This window comes from Pongo abelii, chromosome 7 (assembly GCF_028885655.2).
Source record: "Pongo abelii isolate AG06213 chromosome 7, NHGRI_mPonAbe1-v2.0_pri, whole genome shotgun sequence".
Classification (NCBI taxonomy): domain Eukaryota; kingdom Metazoa; phylum Chordata; class Mammalia; order Primates; family Hominidae; genus Pongo; species Pongo abelii.
In genome coordinates this window covers 33,050,203-33,063,942 of record NC_071992.2, presented here as the reverse complement: position 1 = coordinate 33,063,942, position 13,740 = coordinate 33,050,203, and positions in this window count along the sequence as shown.

Here is a 13,740-nt window from a genome sequence, read left to right as displayed (position 1 = left end):
TCACAGGTCTTTTAGCAAAACATTCAGGTTCTCTTGGCTTCCTGCTGACGTAGACAGCTGAAGCCTTTATAGGCTAAAGCAGGTTTTAGAAATTTGCTTTTTGCACTTACGAGACAGTTAATCCCATATTAATTTGTAATATGTCATTCTTACACAGATTTAGCTAAAACTCAGAAAACCTGAAATTCACACACTGGAAGGATGTTATAAAGTGTAGAAGAACAATTTATAACTTGTTTTATGCAACAGGATAATTTCCTCCTCTTAGTTTTATTGTTTGGAGTTCAGCTTATAAAAACTTAGAATATATGATGAATTCCTACAATGATTAAAAGTAGCTCAGATGTGTCAAAGATTTGGCAACCAATTAAATATTATTTATTCCAAGTTGTTAATTGTGGTCACCTCTGGAGAGAAGGTTGTTCATTTTCCTTTATTTTGCTGTTAGGAGTCTATTTGTTCATTTTCACCTTGCTATAAAGATAGCAAGACTGGATAATTTATAAAGGAAAAAGTTTTAATTTACTCACAGTTCCACATGGTTGGGGAGGCCTCAGGAAACTTACACTCATGGCAGAAGGCGAAGGAGAAACACATACCTTCTTCACAAGGCAACAAGAGAGAGAGTGACGGGGAACGAGCCCCTTATAAAACCATCAGATCTCGTGAGAACTCACTCACTATCATGAGAACAGCATGGGGGAAACCGTCCCTATGATCCAATTACCTTCCACAAGGACCCTCCCTCCACATGTGGGGATTATGGGGATTACAATTTGAAATGAGATTTGGGTGGGGACAGAGAGCCAAACCATGTCAAGACCCTCTTTCCTTTTTGCAGGGGAACTTTGATTTTTCTTATTAAGCCATTGAAGTGTTATTTACATACATAAACTGGAAATTTCACTAAAGAAATTTGTAAGGTTAAAGCATTTAGCTAAGAATATGCTGTAAGTTTTCACTGAAGGGGGAAAATATCAACAATTCATAATCCCCTTTTCTTTTAACACCATCCTTTTTTTGGTCTTTTCTTTTTTTTTTTTTTTCCTTGAAACAGAGTCTTGCTTTTTGCCCAGGCTGGAGTGCAGTGATGCAATCACTGCTAACTGCACCATCTGCCTCCGAGGCTCAGGTGACCCTCCCACCTCAGCCTCCTGAGTAGCTGGGACTACAGGCACATGCCACCATGCCCGGCTAATTTCCGTATTTTTTGTAGAGATGGGGTTTCACCATGTTGCCCAGTCTGGTCTCAAACTCCTGAGCTCATGCAATCCACCTGCCTCAGCCTCCCACCATACTTTATTTCTAACACCATCACTAAGTCTGCCTCAGCTGGGGATAATACCATCACTTTCTAAATGTAGCACATTTTGCTTCTCTTTATTTAGTGTTAGATGATAGTTATGTTGCTATTCCCCTAGACATAAAAAATGAGTTCACTTAGGCAACTCCATTTCCCAGACACCATAAAATATTACATAAGAAAAACACACTAGTTCCATCAGTATTCTGGGACCCTGGGATTTCACATCGTGGTGTCTCCAATTTAGCAACTTCTCCTTCTCAACAATGTCCTGAAATTTTATATGACCTATAACTTGTTCCATTTTGTGCAGTTTTATGTATCCCCTGCCAGATATCCCCTGGCAGGAAGAGGCCCTCAGAATAAAATAAAGTACTGTATCACCAGGAAGGCAAGCTCTGCAGAAAACACGGGGATAATCAGCACATGCAGTCTGTCACAGGCAGGGAGGGTAAAGAAAGAACCGTTGCTTCAACTGTGGTCCTGTTATCTAAATGCCAGTCTCGTAGAGGTGTGGACCCTTGCTGGGTGGTTTGTGATTTTAGTTCCCGAGGATGAGATTTTAATTTTCTTTTTCATCAAGTTTTGAAATGATTTTGGTCCACTTTTCCCAAGAGCACAGAGACTAATATAGATGCAAAAGAGACAACGGGGCTGGGTGTGGTGGCTCACACCTCTAATGCCAGCACTTTGAAAGGCCAAGGTGGGAGCATCACTTGAGGTCAATAGTTCGAGACCAGCCTGGACAGCATAGCAAAACTCTGTCCCTACATAAAAATTTAAAAACTAGCCAGGCACGGTTATGCACACCTGTAGTCCCAACTACTCAGGAGGCTGAGGTAAGACGATCCCTCGAGTCCGGGAGTTCCTGGCTGCAATGAGACATGATCACACCACTGTACTCCAGCTTGGGCAAAAGAGTAAGACCAGGTTTGTTTCATTGTTAGCAAAAAAACAAAAGAGAACAGGTTTAATTTTAGTGTTAGCAAATTATCCAAGATTTGCTTAGAATAGACTTAGTGAAATTTTGGGTAGAATTTGTGCTATGCTAAACCAATACTACAACCAAGATGCTAAGACAGTTTAGAGGGTTTAAGAAGTTTCCACTTGAGTAGATCTATGAAGGCTTCATGATGGAGGTGACGCTGGAATTTGGCCTTGAAGAGAGAGTAGGTTTCCCTCGATGGAGAGCATTCTGGGTAGACAGAGCAGCATAAACAAAGGTCAAAAATTGAGAGGCCGTGGGCACCATGGCAGGCACGTGGCTGGGTGCAGATAGACTTGACTTTCCAAACTCTTGGAAGATACAAAATATCCTTCATTCATTTTTAGTCATAAAAATAGCCTCCATGCAAAAAAATCAAAATGTCTACTGTAATCCCATCACTTTGGGAGGCTAAGGCAGGTGGATCACTTGAGGTCAGGAGTTTGAGACCAGCCTGATCAACATGGCGAATCCCCGTCTCTACTAATTCTGGCTACTCAGGAGGCTGAAACAGGAGAATTGTTTAAACCTGCAAGGCGGAGGTTACAGTGAGCCAAGATTGTGCCACTGCACTCCAGCCTGGGTACATAATAAGACTCTGTCTAAAAAATAATAATAATAATTAAAATATCTAGTCTCTTATAACAGTAAAAGTTCTTAAACTTGGCAGGGCCAATGGCTTACACCTGTAATCCCAGCACTTTTGGAGGCTGAGGCAGGAGAATTGCTTGAGCCCAGGAGTTTGAGACCAGCCCTGAGCAAGACAGCAATACCCCATTTCTACCAAAAAAAAAAAAAAAAAAGTGGGCATGGTTGTATGTGCCTGTAGTCCCAGCTACTCAGGAGGCTGAGGAGGGAGGATTGTTTGAGCCCAGGAGGTTGAGGCTGCAATGAGCCTTGATCATGCCAAAGTTCCAAAACTTAATTTAGCCTTAGATTTTTCTCCATCCCTCAATTTTTACTGGCTTCTCTTTGGTGGTGGGGAAGTGGGGTGTGGTTCCTCTGTCCCCTTCTCTCTCCCAGCCTACTTCTTCCCGCACTGGGAAGCTACAGTTCCAGACCTCTCCATGGTCAGAGCCACGTGGCAGCCAGTGAGGAAGTAAGGGATTCTTGCTGGCCTAGAATTCCCACGTGGGTCTGGCTGTTCATTGCACACAGATTATGGTGGTGCTTTCCATGGGAAATACAGAAGTTCCCATGACCTAGAGAACCTCTTACCCACTCCTCCTTCAACCCTTGGGCATCCTCTCTCTGCTGGTCAACCCTGTCCAACAGGCCCCAAGAGGACCCCATACCAGACCTCTCCCCTACTTGGCTTAAATGTGTCCACAGGAAATGACCCCACATCCCTTTCCCTGACGTTCTCTAGGAAGGCAGGCTGCAACCAGCACGGCAGCCACCCTCCCTGCTATGTCACCGGAGCAGCTCATTGGCCCTTCTCTCACCCTCTGGAGTTCCCACACAGGTGTGAGACCCCAGTCTTCTGTGTCTTCCTGCTGTGGTAAACACATTTCAAAATGATTCCATTGGCCTCATGGAAGCCGTCACAGGTTGGGGTCAGAAAACAATACCCTCTCAGCCCTTCACCAAAGGGGCCATTTATCTGTGCACATGTATCCATTGATGGATGAATAGATACAGATTATAGACAGATAGATAGGTAAAAGAAAGGACATTTACTTAAATGGGATCACACCGTTTTTAACAAAACCTATTTATTTAATTTCACTTGAATTTCACAGAAGGAAAATCAACTGGAATTGTGAACATCAAATCGATGTTCTTCAGATATTATTTCTTAAAACAGACTTCAAAGGATATGAAAAAAGATTGAGGAAAACTTAGTTTTCAGTCATTGGGGTCTTTTTTCTTACATATTTCCATTTTAAAGAATATTAACTAATTCCCTACTATGAAAGAACACATCCTCCCATATCCTCTCTCCAAACTCCTTAGTTTTTTTTAAGATATATTGTTATTTACATTGTTTAGATTTATGCCACTTACTTCATTCTCTAATTATGACTCTTAGTGATTTTAGTAAGAGATATATATTTAAATGGACTCAATGAACCCTCAAGTCGTTTTATTACAGCTTCCCTCTTCGTTATTTTGGATCAATTCTTATTTTTCTAGATTCATTGGTAAAAAAATTTTCATGGAGGCTGCATTTTCTTCATGCTTTTATATTTATATTTTTAAGGTAACATACACTAGAAGTCTTTAGTTAAAGGACGTCTTTGGCCAGACGAGGTGGCTCACGCCTGTAATCCCAGCGCTTTGGGAGGCCAAAGCAGGCAGATCACCTGAGGTCTGGAGTTTGAGACCAGCCTGGCCAACATGGTGAAACCCCATCTTTACCAAAAATAAAAAAATAAAAATTAGCCAGGTGTGGTGGCGAGTACCTGCAATCCCAGCTATTCAGGAGGCTGAAGCAGGAGAATCACTTTAACCCAGGAGGCAGAGGTTGCAGTGAGCTGAGATCGCACCACTGCACTCCAGCCTGGGAGAGAGAGGGAGACTCCATCTGAAAAAAAAAATTATTCTAATAAATAAATAAAGGACATCTTCACTGAGTATATATTCTTGAGTCAAAATGTCTCCCCTCAGAATTTCATGGACATTGGAATTTCATTCCATTGTCACAGCATTCAATATTGGGGGCAGTGGAGATGGGGGGAGAGCAGCGGGGACCAGTCTGACTTTCCCTTCTAGGTGATTGGCTTTTTCTGTTAGGATGCAAAATAGAGATAAAGAAACAGGCATAAAGTTTGTCTGAAAAGAATAATTTGAAAGCTGTCACAGGTGCTGGGAAAGACAAGGGTCTTCACACTACAGCATCACCAGGGAACGGCTGTTGGTCTAGGCAGGCCCGAGGCATCCTCCACCTCTGTTCTAGGCTGTCTTTCTACAGAGGAGCAAAGGCCTGCAGAAGTATCACCCCAGGGCAAATCAGTGCCTCTCAGACCCTTCTGGCTAGTGGGGACAGCCCAGACAGAAATCTATCCCTTTCTGAAAGTTCTGACACATGCAGACTACTATAAATAGAATTTAAAAAGAAAATGAAGAACATTTCAATCAAGGCCTATTGAATATCTCTCAGTGGGAATATCCAATTCATCAGAATGATAGAGTCTTTAAACATTTGGGACAAATATCACTAAAACTAAAGCAGAAGTTTCTTTGATTCAGGCTTGATTTGAAAAAAATAATGCATATATACCCTCATGAGCCTAAAATTTACCAGTACACTTTATTCAAGGAAAAAAAATGAGGCCAGGCGTGCAGTGGCTCATGCCTGAAATCCCAACACCTTGGGAGGCTGAGGCGGGAGGATTGATTGAAGCCAGGAGTTCAAGACCAGCCTGGGCAATAGAGTGAGACCTTGTCTCTACAAAAAAATAAACAAAATTAGCCATGCATGGGTGGCGTGTACCTATAGTACCACCTACTCGGGAGGCTGAGGTGGGAGGATTGTTTGAGCCCAGGAGTTGGAGGCTGCAGTGAGTTATGATTGTCCCACTGCACTCCTGGGTGACAGAGCAAGACCATGCCTCAAAAAAGAAAAAAGAAAACAATGAGATCTAGGTAGTAGTAATTTTTAATAAGATTTATAAATTGAAATATTGTAATGAATTTCTAATGCAGCCCAAGAAAAAAATCAAGATTAAATAAAAATTGATTCAATATCTACAGTGACAAATTATTATAAAAATAAGTCCAAGTTGGCCGGGCGCGGTGGCTCAGGCTTGTAATCTCAGCACTTTGGGAGGCCAAGGTGGGCGGATCATTTGAGGTCAGGAGTTCAAGACCAGTCTGGCCAACATGGTCAAACCCCGTCTCTACTAAAAATACAAAAATTAGTTGGTGTGGTGGTGCATGCCTGTAATCCCAACTACTCGGAAAGCTGAGGCATGATAATCACTTGAACTCAGGAGGCAAAGTTTGCAGTGAGCCAACATTGCGCCACAGCACTCTACCCTGGGCAATAGAGTGAGACTCAGTCTCAAAAAAAAAAAAAAAAAAAAATCTAAGTTATTACAGTACAAGCTCTTTTACAAAAAAAGAAACATGCTTCTTTTTGTTTTCCATGTACTTGTTTTAACCACTCAAGCTGATCCTCTCTGGTGTTACCTGTAATTCCTAGTTGTGGGTTTTCTGTTGTCAGGCCACCGTTGCCCAGTCATCTGGCCAGGAGGAACACGCTTTTCTTGGAGCTTTTTTCTTCTATGCCCGTTGGTGACTGTAGGTTGGAGCTTTCTGCAGCTCCGTGTCCAGGATATAAGAGAGGTGACAAGGAAATCCAGGGAATTCACCACTGAATTGTTTTCCAAGTCCTGAGGTCCCTAGGCAGTCCACCTTCTCCTTTCACCTTTCAGAGCCTTCCACAACTTTCTGTGCTTTGTTCAGAATTTTTTGGCCATGAGGAAGAGGACCTGAGAAGAATGGGGTCATTCCTTCTTTGAAGCAACCAGAAGTCTGAAAATTTTTGATGTGTAAAATTTAGTTGTTGATATGGCTTTTATATAAATAAGCATCGGTGAGAAAAAAAACAGTCCTGTGAGTGAAGATGCATAAAGTTAGGAAATAGCATATCCTCTGCAAAATATTCCAAACAATGAATTCAAGGAATTATAAGTGAATGGAATACTACTCAGCACTATAAAGAAATTAGCTATCAAGCCATGAAAAGACATGAAGGAATCATATTACTAAGTGAAAGAAGTCAATTTCAAAAGGCTACCTACTGTATGATTCCATCTCTATGACATCCTGGAAAAAGCAAAACAATGGAGGCAGTGAAAAGCTCGGTGGTTGCCAGGGCTTTCACAGAAGGGAGGGATGAATAAGGGGAGCATGGAAGATTTTTTAGGACAGTGAAACCATCCTGTATTCTGTATGACACTATAATGGTCAATACATTTCATCATACATTTGTCAATACTCACATAATGTAAACACCAAGAATGAATCCTTACATAAGCTATGGAGCTTGGGAAATAATGCTGTGCTGACATAGGTTCATCGACTGTAACAAACATACCAATCTGGTGGGGGATGTTGATAGGGAGTGTATTAGTCCATTCTCACACTGCTAATAAAGACATACCTTGAGACTGGGTACTTTATACAGAAAAGGAGGTTTAATGGACTTACAGTTCCACATGGCTGGGGAGATCTCGCAATCATCATGGAAGATGAAGGAAGAGCAAAGGGACTTCTTACCTGGCGCCAGGCAAGAGAGGACTTGTGCAGGGGAACTCCTCTTTATAAAACCATTAGATCTCATGAGACTTATTCACTATCATGAGAACAGCATGGGAAAAATTCGCCCCCATTATCCAATTACCTCCCACCGCGTCCCTCCCACAACACGTGGGAATTGTGGGAGCTACCATTCAAGATGAGATTTGGTGGAGGACACAGCCAAACAATATCAGGGAGGTTCTGCATAGGGGTACTATTTTTCTGGGAGCACTCTTTACTTTCTTCTCAATTTTGCTGTGAGCCTTAAACTGCTATAAAAAATAAAGTCTAGGTGTTTTTATTTTTTATTTTTAAGTGAGCAATAAACAGATGTCAACACCAAGATGAATTAGATACTGGAATTATATGACAAGTATTTTAAACGGATATTATAAAAGTGTTTCAACAAGTAATTACAAATTCTCTTGAAGCAAGTGAAAATTTCAGCAAAAGTGGAAGTCATTGAAAAATAACCAAATGGAAATTATAGAACTGAGAAATACAATAATCAAAATTAAAACTGTGTGATTAGGCTCAATAATAGAGATGATAGAGGACAGAATCAGTGGACTTGAAGATAGATCAATGGAATTTAGCCAATCTGAACAACAGAGAAAAGAAAGACCGAAATAAAATGAACAGAGAGTCTCAAAGACCAGTGGGACCATAACAAAAGAGAACATGGTATCATTGGAATACCTCAGGATGAGGAGCAAGACCATAGAACTGAAGAAATTCAGTAAAATTTGGTGGAAGACATAAACCTACAGTTTCAAAAAGCTGCGTGAACTATCATAAGCGGGATAAACTCAAAGAAATTCACACCAAGACATATCATAATTAAACTTGTAAAAACTAAAGACAAAGTCTTGAAGGCAACTAGACAGAAAACATCCATTACTTACAGGGAAATATCAGTTTGAATGAAAGTGGATTTCTCTTCTGAAATCATAAAAGACAGCAGAAAGTGGCATAACATTTTTCAAGTACTTAGAGAAAAAAGAACTATCACTCACAAATTCCATATCCAGTGAAAATATCCTTCAGGAATGAAGGGGAAATAAAGACATTCTCAGATGAAGAAAAACTGAGATCTGTTGCTAGTTAATCTGTCCTTAAAGAACGACTAAAGGAAGTTCTTTAAACAGAAAGGAAATGATAACAGAAGAATGCTTGAAACTTTGGAAAAGAATGAAGAACATCAAAACAGGCAAAGATAGGGGCAAACATAATAGATGATCCTATTCTCCTGAGTGTCTTAAATTATATTTGAAGGTTAAAGTCAAAATAGCACTCTCTGGTGTGGTGATCAATCAATGTAGAGGGAATACTTGAGACACATGTTTTAAAAATGGGAAGAGTAAAGGAATCTAAATGGAGGTAAGTTTTCCACACTTGCCTTCAACTGGAAAAACACTGACACCAGCAGAACGTGACTCTTGACATATGTATATGATAGCACCTAGGGCAACCACTAAGAAAACTGTACAAAGAGATGTACCCAAAATGCTACAAATAAATCAAGATGAAACCTTAAAAAATATTTAAATAATCCACCCAAAGTGAGAATAGAGGAATAAGAAACAAAGCAAATAAACAGAAAACAAAGAATAAAATGGGAGACAAGCTTTAACACATATGAAAAGACAAGCTACAAACTAGGAGAACATATTTACAAACCATGTATCCAACAAAGTACTAGTATCTAGAATATATTTTTTAAATTCTCAAAACTCAACAGTTTTTTAGAAATCCCGGGTCTTCTTTAAAAACATGAAGTATTTCACCAAGTGGATATACAGATGGCAAATAAGTACATGAAAGATGTTCAATATCATTAGCACTAGTGAACTAAAAATTAAGACCACAGTGATATTGCACTACATACATATTGGATCAGCTAAAATTAAAAAAAAAAACTGAGAACATCAAATGCTGGTGAGGATGTAAAGAAACTAGATTATTCATACACTGCTAGTAGGAATGCAAAATCATATAGCCACTCTGGAAAACAGTTTGGCAGTTTCTTATAAAACTAAACATACCATTGCATTCTTTGACATTGATTCATCTCAGAGAAATGAATCATATGTTCATAGCAGCTTTATTCATAATAGTTAAAAACTGGGAACAACCCGGATATTTTCCACGAGGTGACTAATGAAACAAGCAATGCGGCATTCATACCATTCAAAACTAGGTGGCAATGAAAAGAAACAAACTATTGATACATGCAACAACTTGGATGAAATCTCCAGGGAATTATGCTGAGTGAAAGAGCCAATCTCAGCCGGGTGCGGTGGCTCATGCCTGTAATCCCAGCAAGTTGGGAGGCTGAGGCAGATCACCTGAGGTCAGGAGTTCGAGACCAGCCTGGCCAACATAGTGAAACCTTGTCTGTACTAAAAATACAAAAAAAAATTAGCCGAGCATGACGGCAGGCACCTGTAATCCCAGCTACTTGGGAGGCTGAGGCAGGAGAATCCTTCAATCTGCGATTGGAGGTGGAGGTTGCAGTGAGCTGAGATCACACCAGTGCGCTCCAGCCTGGGCGGCAGAGTGAGATTCCATCTAAAAAAAAAAAAGAAAAGAAAAAAAAAAAACCAGGAAAGAGCCAATCTCAAAGATGAGAAACTGTATGATTCTGTTTATATAACGTTTTTGAAACGACAAAATTGTAGAAATGGAGAACAGATTAGTGGTTGCCGGCGTGAGGGATGGGGGTGGGGAGAAGGAGGCAGGTATGGCTATAAAAGAATAACACCAGGATCTTTGTGGTGATGAAAATGTAACTTGACTGTATCAAATGTATCAATGTCAATATCCTGGTTATTATATTTGTAAAATGCCCCCATTGGAGGAAACTGAGTAAGAGAGGACACAGGATTTGAATGTACAATTGTCTTAAAAGTAAAAGTTCAGGCTGGGCGCGGTGGTTCACACCTGTAATCCCAACACTTTGGGAGGCTGAGGCGGGTGGATCACAAAGTCAAGAGATTGAGACCATCCTGGCCAACATGGTGAAACCTCGTCTCTAGTAAAAATACAACAATTAACTGGGCGTGGTGGCGCACACCTGTAGTCCCAGCTACTCAGGAGGCTGAGGCAGGAGAATCGCTTGAACCCGGGAGGTGGAGGTTGCAGTGAGCCATGATCACGCCACTGCACTCCAGCCTGGCGACACAGCAAGACTCCATCTCAAAAAATAGAACAAAGTAAAAGTTCAATAAAACATTTTTCAGAACATTTTTCTGAAGGTTGGGGTTACCCATTCCTATTTATTGGCCTATAGAAAAATTAATGTTTAGTTTCTAACCTAGGCACACGGAAATTCCAACGAGGCTGTTATTCTGGTCCCAGTGAAGGACAGTCAACTTGTTTCAACTCCACAATTGCCAAAATGAATATATATTATAAATAAGTTTTATGCAATACTTCCTAATCCTAATGGAGCCAGATGAAACCACCACCAATCACGAAAACACTGGGAGGCTGATAGCTTGTTTTTATACTCTTACTAAAGTCAGGAAGAGTAACACCCTCTAAAAAAACATAATTAGTGTGCAAGAAGACAGCATTCTGCTCTCAGCCGGGTGGCACTTTTGGCAGCACTCAGCTGATCACTTCTCCCAAAGCTGTTCCCGCCTGGCATCATTCTCTCATGATTTTTGTGTGCCTCATTGGTGCTCTTCTCAGTGTCTTTTACAGGCTCTTCCCCTTCTGCCCAACATGTCCATGTTGGAAATCTCAGAGCTCATTTCTGTATATAGAGCTCGTCTCTACACATAGTCTCTGCCTGAGTGATCCCATCTATTTCCCAGTATGTAGCTATCACCCTCATGTTGATGACCTTCACATTTTCTATATCCTGCCCATACGCCTCTTGCCTGAAGACCATACTCGTATCTCCGGCTTTCTATTCAATTATTTCACAGGCATCTCAACTTTAACATGTCTAAAATTAAGACATAATTTACACACACACACACACGCAGACACACACACAAACTAGCCTGGCCAACATGGCAAAACCCTGTCTCTACTAAAAATACAAAAATTATCTGGGCACGGTGGTAGGTGCCTGTAATCCCAGCTACTCGGGAGGGTGAGGCACAAGAATCGCTTGAACCCAGGAGGCAGAGGTTGCAGTGAGCCGAGATCGCACCACTGCACTCCAGCCTGGGCGACAGAGCAAGACTCTGTCTCAAAAAAAAAAAAAGAAAAGAAAAAGAAAAAGAGTGAGGGCCCATTCTGCTTAGGGGAAGAACCTAAAATTCCCAGGAGAAATGAGGGTACAGGAAGAAGGAAAGGAACCTTAAAGCAGGGCACAGCATATGTACACACCCCTGGGAATGTGATGGCCTAAGGAGACTCTGGGGAAAACAGGAATAGCAAGGAGATGGGATTACTTGATGAGGAGCGTGCAGTGGAAACCCCTACATGTGAATACACACCTCCCTGCAGAAATCTTTGGAGTGGTCCACATGGCTCTTACAGTCTTACTGTGCGAATAAATTCTCTTGAGGGATAATAAGTTCTCTATTCAAACTAATTTGTGGGACAGGTGGTGGACAAAAGAGTCATGCCTTTTTTTTTTGAGACAATGTCTTGTTCTGTCACCCAGGCTGGACTGGACTGCAGTGGCACCAGCATAGCTTACTGTAGCCTGGAATTCCTTGTCTCAGGCAATCCTCCCACTTCAGACTCCCAAGCAGCTGGGAATACAGATGTGCACCACCATGCCTGGTTTATTTATTTATTTAGAGACAGAGTCTCGTTCTGTCGCCCAGGCTGCGGGGCAATGGTGCAATCTGGGCTCACTGCAACCTCTGCCTCCTGGGTTCAAGCGATTCTCCTGCCTCAGCCTCCCGAGTAGCTCGGATTACAGGCACACACCACCAAAAAATGCCTAGCTAATTTTTGTATTTTTAGAAGTGACAGGGTCTTCACCATGTTGGCCAAGCTGGTCTCAAATTCCTGACCTCAAATGATCCACCTGCCTCAGGCTCCCAAACTGCTGGGGTTACAGGTGTGAGCCATGATGCCCAAGCTGAGGATTCTTGTCTTAACGCAGAAACAAAGTATATCATAAGAAGTTGGGATTCCTTTAAAAAAAAAAAATGTGTCATGGAGAGAGTTCTCCAGTTTTCCAGCATGCACTCAGCGGAGAGTACAAGTTAATTACATTGAGATTACCGAGGAAAGGCAGGAGGTAGTGATCCACCAACATTTGGGGTACACTGTGTGAAGGTAGGAATTTGAAAAAAATTCAAAAAAACCTTTCCATCTTCAGGAGATTATACATTAAAAGAATTTAATCATATTTAGCAGTATCAGCATATTTAATACTGTTTATTGCTAAGTAAAGTAAAAATTAAAATTAGGTGAGGCCCAGCTGAATATCCTAGCATTCACACAGAGCAAGAAATGGCCCAAAACACTTCAGCACAACAGACAGGACCATTCTTCCTAAGAGCAGAGCCATTGTCCTGCTAATAAGGGAAATATTTTTTCTTTATATAGGATTAGACTGTGATGTTTATTTAAAAATTGCCTTATAGGCTGGGCACAGTGGCTCACACCTGTAATCCCAGCACTATGGAAGGCCGAGGCGGGAGGATTACCTGAGGCCGGGAGTTCAAGACCAGCCTGGCCAACTTGGTGAAACCCCGTCTCTACTAAAAATACAAAAATTATCTGGGCGTGGTGGCACACACCTATAATCTCAGCTACTCGGGAGTCTGCGGCAGGAGAATTGCTTGAACCTGGGAGGCGGAGGTTGCAGTGAGCCGAGACCGCGCCACTGTGCTCCAGCCTGGGAGACAGAGTGAGACTCTGTCTAGAGAAGAAAAAAAAAATTGCCTTGTATACAGTTGATTTGTTGATTGCCTAGCAGTTCTCCACACAGGAAAACTACGCTAAAAGTGAACCATTGTTCATCTTCCCTGGACTCCAGCCTGAAAACTTCTGCAGAAGCAAACATCATCTTTTTCAGTAGGCTCATGGACATGCAAGATGTACTCAGGTAGGAAGCAGGAAAGATCTCTTCTTGTGGAATGGGTATGGATTTTGTGAGGGAAGACAGGGTGTTAACTCAAATAAGAATCATAAAGAAGGCAGTATATAAGGCCTAGGGTAGGCCAGGCTTTGGCGGCTCACGCCTGTAATCCCAGCACTTTGGAAGGCCAAGGTGGGATGACTGCTT